The sequence below is a fragment of the Cydia fagiglandana genome, chromosome 24, assembly GCF_963556715.1.
Source record: "Cydia fagiglandana chromosome 24, ilCydFagi1.1, whole genome shotgun sequence".
Classification (NCBI taxonomy): Eukaryota; Metazoa; Arthropoda; class Insecta; order Lepidoptera; family Tortricidae; genus Cydia; species Cydia fagiglandana.
In genome coordinates, this window is record NC_085955.1 from 1308020 (window position 1) to 1314336 (window position 6317).

General features: G+C 34.0%; 1 long non-coding RNA gene across 1 annotated transcript; it reads left to right on the forward strand.

The window, feature by feature from the left end:
• The first annotated feature begins 181 nt into the window (after positions 1-181).
• LOC134676347 (uncharacterized) lies at positions 182-4042 on the forward strand. The gene is made up of 2 exons (XR_010099918.1): positions 182-769; positions 1484-4042. It is a non-coding gene; the product is annotated as an uncharacterized LOC134676347 (long non-coding RNA).
• Positions 4043-6317: the final 2275 nt, after the last annotated feature.

A 6317-nucleotide genomic window follows, 5' to 3' on the forward strand; every position in this document is an offset into this window, starting at 1 on the left:
TTTGCCAAATGTGACCAAGTGTGACAAGGAGGGGGGAGGGGTCAAAAAACCTAGAAATTCGTGTGACGTAATTAATGGATGACCCCTTACACACGTATCTTTGAGGTCATAGATATTAATTAAATTAAAATACCTATTATTATTACGCTGCACAAACTTCTTCAATGATAAATATTAACTGTGTAGTACGCGCTTATCATTCAACCTATTCCACATGAAAGTTACAGAGAGGTAAAACCAAAATTAAAAATATGTATGATTTATGAACGCAACTCCAACGCTGAACGGTTCCCGCGCCGTCATCTGTCACGCTCACGTCATTGTGTTTATTCATGTCAACCTAAACCATTAGAGCTTGATAAAATATAACATTTTTATCAGAAAATAATAGTAAATACATAATTAATATGTGAAAAAATTAAATATTAGTGTACGACAGTCCGACCAATTACAAAATTGGAAGAAAATACAAGAAGATTGAAGAAGGAAATGCTACTTTCGCGATCAAGGTCAAAGGCGGCGTCGTTTCGTGGATAGCATCATATAGCATGGATAGCCATCCATGCCCGGATATCAAAATAAGAATCTAGCAGGCAATGGACGTACCTACTTTTTATTTTAGGTCTGCATTATCATCTCCATCTCCGCCAGCGGCGTAGAGAAAAAAGCGATTTTTCGCGTGGCGTATAAAAAGCAATCTATGCCCTCCTCGCTCGCCAGCGACCGAATGTTTAATACATATCTAAAATTTCGAAAGGGAAAGAAAAAGGTAAGAAATATAGTGGAGAAATATCAAGTGCTTATTTGTTCATGATTTTCGACTATTTTAGCTAGGTGCATCTGTCTGCTAACTGCACACAGTGGTTGGGCCGTGCACTGTGCATTCTGGGCCACTATACTAGGTGTGTCTGTCTGCTAACTGCACATGGTGACTGAGCTGTGCACTGCATTCTGGAGCACTATGATAGGTGCATCTGTCTGCTAACTGCACACGGTGGTTGTGCCGTGCACTGTGCATTCTGGGCCACTATACTAGGTGTGTCTGTCTGCTAACTGCACATGCACATGCGCATGCACATGGTGACTGAGCTGTGCACTGCATTTTGGAGCACTAATTTAGGTGCATCTGTTTGCAAAATGGCTATGCTAAGTTTTTTGGAGTACTAACCTAGGTATCTCTGATGATAATTGCACTTGGAAATCTTTCACATACTAATACTAGGTGCGTTCACTGCCAGTATCCTTGGGACATTGTGGTGTTGTCATATTCCTTACTAACAGCACTGAGATATTGCTCATGTCCTACCTGCCAATGGCAGTGGACTTAAGGCCACAAGTCTTGCTAGAACTGGGTTTTGTGGCGTGTTAGACTAGACACAGCTCTTAACCCCATGAGTTAATCAATGTGGTATGCCAAATAGGCCATCTCTTCATATATACTCATCCTCAAGTAGGTGAATTAAAACATTTATTCTTATTTCAGCAAGCAAAGAATTAAGCGAGTAAATCTTGACATTGTGGGACGGAGGCACCAGAAATTTGGATATGGAAAAATCCTAATAGGACAACCTCGTTGTTTGTTTTCAGATGTATAATTAAAAACATTACAAAACCAGTATGACCCAAACAAGATTATGCAAAAATAATCTGCGCTGTAAAATTTTATTGGTGCTCTGAAGATGAACCCAGCAACTTAAACTGCCGCTGGTGAGATTCTTGTCAGTAAGGAACAAGGCTAAGTATTGAAATGAAACAAAATAAAGTTTCCTGGTTGCTAACTGTGATGATTTAGCTCTCAATCAATTTTGTGCTGCAACCGGCTATGACAACCTGGTGTCGCTTTTAAGTGACTGACTTTCTTTTGAGTGATGATCATCACTGAGAATCTTTGCTAAGGCAGCAGTCCTTTAAATACTAAAGCACAATAAATGGCATTAGAGATTTTTTAAAACATGCTGTCAACAAGTGATATAAGAATATCTAGCAGAAAAACTAATGGCTTACGGCCCGGTACTTCAACTTGAAGGCCTCAATTATCAATCATATTTTTCAATGTATGTTTTTGCTGCTACTTGTATTTGTTTCATATAATTAAGTATTAATTTAACATTACAACAGACAAAAACCCTGGTCAAAAAGCAGCACCTTCTTCTCTGCAGTCATAATGTGGTCGCACTCAAGTGACATTACAACAGCCTGTGTCCATTTAGAACAAATTCTCATAAGCTGTGGTTTATTTAAATACACTTCTTTAATTGCAGTGACATCATATTTACAAGGATTTCGTCATACAAAATTCAATTTTTTGTCTGTGCCAATACCTACAGGTATCCCGAAATATGATCACTTCTGTGAAATTGATAGTCAAATACTAGAAAACTAGGTGACTGTGATATATAATGTGTGAATATGCCTATGATGTTCTTATATAATAATGTAGGTAAACTTTTTACAGTTTAATATTGACTTAAATATTTTCTGTACCAAATCCTAAGAGAAATAAATACAGGTACCTATAAGACATATAGGTATATTTAAGACAAGTAAATTTATTGCAACTAAGCAATTTAAGTCAACAGGGAATTGGAACTGTTATGAAACTAATGAAGTAATGACATAAGTCCATTTATTAGACTAGGTGTCTATATGTGTCAGACCTTCCATGAAGTGTCTAAGATCTGGAGGTCACACAATGAGCATTCGTTTAGATTATATATCAATTGTTGAAGCTCATTTTTAAATGTTTTTATACGATGTAGGTGCATACCTATACAAGATTAATTAGTCTTGATACCATTACCTATATGGAGCTATAATCAAATGAAACTAGCTCCTTAGTACTTACCTTAGAGAGCTGGGTAATACTAGAATTGTTTCTTTAGCCGATAGGAAAAAATACAAACTTAAATAAAACAAAACAAGTCCTTTATATACTTATTGGTCTCATTGTCATTATTTTTAATGAACTTTGCTCATATAAATGGGTTGTTTGTACCGATACCTACAAGTTTGGCTAATGAATATGGTTATGTGTGTATTTAAAGAGCTGAAAAGATAAAAGTACTTACTTACCTATACTGAATTTCGTATATTTTAAAGAAATACAATTCCAATATATCACCTAGTGTGACATAATTTGGTGGCTAATTAAAATAAAGGGTTATAAATATATATTTTTTGCAGAATGTTAATCACTTTCAGTAATACTTACACCCGTGTGGAAATTATGAAACGAGCCTAATAGAATGCATTACATTAATTTTGTTCAGCCTATGGTGGTCTTGTTTATGTTTGAAGACCCTCATTTCCGGTTTACCAGACTGAGATACATCTGAGAGAAGACAACACAGCTATCGCAATTACATTTCATACATAGTTTATTTACAAACTGGTGAAATGAAATACAGTATTTTTATGTCTAGGAACATTAGGCAGTGGTGTGAAAAGAAACATTACAATATTTTACTTAAATGATATATGTGCTGTGTCATAAGCTGATTGAATGAAAATAGTGTAAGATTTCAGATTTAACCCAAATTAAATTTGAAATTTCTTACAACATTTTAGAAATCTATATAGTACCTACCGAGTTATTGGTTATTATACAAATATCCTGGTGAAGTAACCCAGATGTTTTTTCTACATAAGTAGATGCTTTTGCAAAAAATATTTTATCTATGTTTTCCTTCCAATTGAAACGAAATCTAAGGTCTTAAAGTTTTAGGAAAAGTAGAAAGCATCAAGGCACGGTCATTGGAATTGCCCAGTTTACAAAATATTTATACGCATATGTACATATAATTGTATAGATTTGCGCCCCAGCTCTCATTTATAAAAACATATTTTATTAACTGGTTTCAAGTTTCAACAGCGTATTATCCTGGTTACCCCAGTGTTATCCAGGAAGTGCCATCAGCCATCACTGAAGGAGAAGAGGAAGGGGAGAAAGGAGTACAGTGCGGTGTAATCCCTTGCGCCCAACACCGTCAAGCACACACACATACACACACTTGAAATACTAGTGTATGTTATGTAAAAATAATTACATTCATTATTTTATGGCATCTGTTCCAGAAGTGCTTGCCGTTTTAATAGCATTACTTATGTAATGAGGGAGCTAGGTATAGATGTGTAAATAATTGTAAATCTGCTCGTGTGCTTTTATTGGGGAATAAGCTCTCCTCAAAATGACAGAATTGAACACTTTATGAAGAACGTTTTTTCGATTACACCAAACTCAACCTTAAAGTGTGACCTAGGTACCCTTAATCGGTCTTAAATTATTTATTAACAATGTCACCAACTAATGAAAATCATTCATTACAGGATTAAGAAAAAGTAAAAAATTATTATATCACTTTTATTAGCTGTTGTGCTTGTACACAACGTGCAAACCCTGTCCTTGAAAAAATATCAAACTTTACTGTTATTCTGATTGATAAATTTCAGCAACCCTTGCTATCCATAGTATTATTATTTTTTTCAGGGAAAACACTAATTTTAAATTGGATGAGGTGTCATTGATTACCTGTACCTATATAAATAACAAATAATAATATTCGTGATGGTAGTTATTAACTAATTAGTGATTATTTATTGCCCTCAAAATCATGAAAAAATCACTTCCCTAATGATTTGTAGAGGGACTAAGTCAACTCTTAAAGACTTGTATTGATAAGTATAATTTTATTTTCACCACCTATTTAGCCTGTTTTGTGTTGGTGTCAACTGTAAATCGTTTAGGAGTTAATATTGGTGGAAGAAAAACATCAAGGTGGAGTGATTCTTATAATGATTTTCTTAATTTCATAGTCATGGTTCTATCCAATAATTTTAGTAAATCCTTACTATGATAAATGAGAAAATAAGTGTTACTAAAAGTTGTAACCTGCAACACACTGTCAAGAGTTGCTTGTAGTTGTTGTATTCGTTAATAATTGCATCTCATGCTATCCTTTGATTTCTTTGATATTCCTATAATAATTAAGTTTATATGTGGTATTTGGTGGTATAAATGAAATACACCTATTAATAAGGATTAAATTATTTTTGTTTCAACTATCTATACTGACGATAGACAGTTGATGAAATGATATCACTAGATCTCTAAATAATGTTATAAACTAAATATATATACATATATTTTGAAAATAGTTAATGATAAGTAACTAAAAAGGTACCTAATTTAAAATGAAATCATAATCATTGTTAATCAATGATTTCATTGTTGCAATACAAAGCCAAAACAAACTTTGAATAGGTACTTATCTCTAAACATCTACACAGTTAATATTTATCATTGAAGAAGTTTGTGCAGCGTAATAATAATTGGAAATTAAACGAACTTACCTGTAAGTGAAGTTCTATTTCAATTATATTAGCTGCACAAACTTCGAAATGATAACCCATCCCACCCAGTACCCACGTTGTCCTGAGACAACCAGGGATTCGTGTACCTATAATCCCTGTCAAAGTTATGGTAATATTGGCTTTGCTGAATTGGAGGCCAAGTTGTTCCATCTATTGGCATATTCACTGCCAGCGTGAGCTACAAGTATGTATAGCGGATACCATATGTTTTTCCGCTTTGTAGCGATAAGTACCTAAGAATAGAGAACTCTAGCGGGCTACTGGCAGTGAAAGTGTTATGTCTTGGCTTGTTACTCTAAACTAAATGACGTGAGCGTGACAGATGACGGCGCGGGAACCGTTCAGCGTTGGAGTTGCGTTCATAAATCATACATATTTTTAATTTTGGTTTTACCTCTCTGTAACTTTCATGTGGAATAGGTTGAATGATAAGCGCGTACTACACAGTTAATATTTATCATTTCGAAGTTTGTGCAGCTAATATAATTGAAATAGAACTTCACTTACAGGTAAGTTCGTTTAATTTCCAATTATTAATAAATAGTAAATGACATGAATTACTACATTTTAGTATACAATGTATTAAAATCGTGTATATAACAATAACAATCAGTTCCAGTTAAAGAATGTCTAATATTTGTATTGATAATAAACCCAAAGTATTTTTTACTATAATTTATTTTGTAACATAGTTATTTATTTTACATGTGTGTGTGAATAGAGATGGTTAATAAATATGTTAATAATTTATACACTGTTTTAATATTTTAATCAAACCAACCCAACTGAAGACCACCATACAAAAAAGCAGGGATGCCAACTTAGTGGTTTTACCACTAAGTTTAGGGGGAAATAAACCAGCTAGGGGTTTTTTTAGGGGCTAAATATTTTGTGGTTTTTTTAAGGGTAGAAAAAGGCGGCAAATTTGAATAATGTAGGCGCGAAGG